Source organism: Sinocyclocheilus rhinocerous, unplaced genomic scaffold (assembly GCF_001515625.1).
Source record: "Sinocyclocheilus rhinocerous isolate Xijiao unplaced genomic scaffold, SAMN03320098_v1.1 scaffold360, whole genome shotgun sequence".
Lineage (NCBI taxonomy): Eukaryota > Metazoa > Chordata > Actinopteri > Cypriniformes > Cyprinidae > Sinocyclocheilus > Sinocyclocheilus rhinocerous.
In genome coordinates, this window is record NW_015653490.1 from 220,694 (window position 1) to 222,265 (window position 1,572).

Consider the following 1,572-nt stretch of genomic DNA (forward strand, 5'->3'; position numbering starts at 1 on the left):
GTCTAGGCTAAAACAAGGCTAAATTTGGGCTGTCAGTGAAAATTTAATAGACGTCTAATCATAGCCCAAGTATAGACTAGTCATCAAATAGACAGCTAATGAATGCCTACATATATACATCTAATAGACAACAAAATGTCAATCCATCCAAACAAATTAAATATACAGCTTTTATTAAGAAAAATAACATTTTTAACAACTTGGACAACTTTAAGACAATACAAAATGATAAAAATACTAAAGAATTAATGACAAAATAAAATTTCATAAATACAATACACTTAAATATAAATATTATAATAAAAACAATCTGGAATTTTTAACAACTTAAGATAATAAAAATATAAAAATGAAAAAATATATATTTTAAATACCTTAAGATATTTAAAAGAAAAAAAATCTAATACAAATCAAGAGCATGTCATCACACTTAACATTAAAACATTACGGATAAATGACAACATAAAAAAAAAGATTAACCCTTTTGTTGGTTTACTTATTTTAACAAATAAAACAACCAACAGTGAACTCAAAGGAAATGATTAATTATTGGTTTTATTTCTTGTTTAAAATGCATCCCAACTGCATTCCTCAAGTCCAACTCTGTTGCTGCCGTCTCTCCAACATTGTGGTCCTTCGAGCCGGATGAGTGTTCCTTTCTGATATGATAGACTCTGATGAGGAGATTGTTGGTGGAGCTCACCCTAACTCATCCTCCAACCTACCTAGAGCAGTATGAGGTGCAGTTTCCTCGACGCAGACCTATCTCCGAGCCTGATGTTTTCTGCACCGTCGAGACACCTGTTCCAGCCTGGTCCCTGTCCTTTCAGCCATGGGTTACCCTTCCTGGTGGTGACCGTGTCCATCCTGATGGCTCACAGATCCTGACATCCAGTTATCAGCATGCTCAGCCTGCGGTGGGGCCTCAGCTAGTCCCTTCCTCACCTTCAGCAGCTGATTCAAGTGCTTCTGCCCATCTCAGTGAGCTACAGCACCTGCGCCACGAGCGTGCCGCCTTCGAAGCTGACCTGAGAGAGTTAAGAGCAGTGCGTGCAGAAGTTCGAGAGTTGGTTCACGCAGCGCAGTCCCTTCGAGCAGACCTTAGCCAAGCCAGAGGCCAATCTCTTTCGCCAGTGCAGCCCTTGGCTTTGCGGTTGTCCAGTCCTCTAGTGAAGCCCCGTGTATCCACTTCTGTAGTCGATTATGATCCTTTCCCTGATCTTCCTCCGCCGCCTTGGCCTGAGCCTGATGCAGCCTTAGCTAGACAAGTAGGTGACCTTGAGTTGTCTGATGCAGCTACTTCATATCAGCCGGTGGTCTCAGGGTCTCAGCAGTTTCCCTTGGTGCTCCCTACCACTCGTTCGCGCCCTCCTCGACCTAGTGTTCCGGTGAATTCCCTCCGCCTCCTACTCCTGAGGACCTCAGAGAGTTGCTCACACCTAATGCCATGCCATTGCCTGCCCACGGCCAGTTAGCGCCTGCCAATGTTCGTGTCCCAGCCTTTCTTACTCAGTCAGAGCCTAAGGTGCGGCCTGTAATCCCTTCCTCTGAGTCGGTGTATCGTGGCACCCC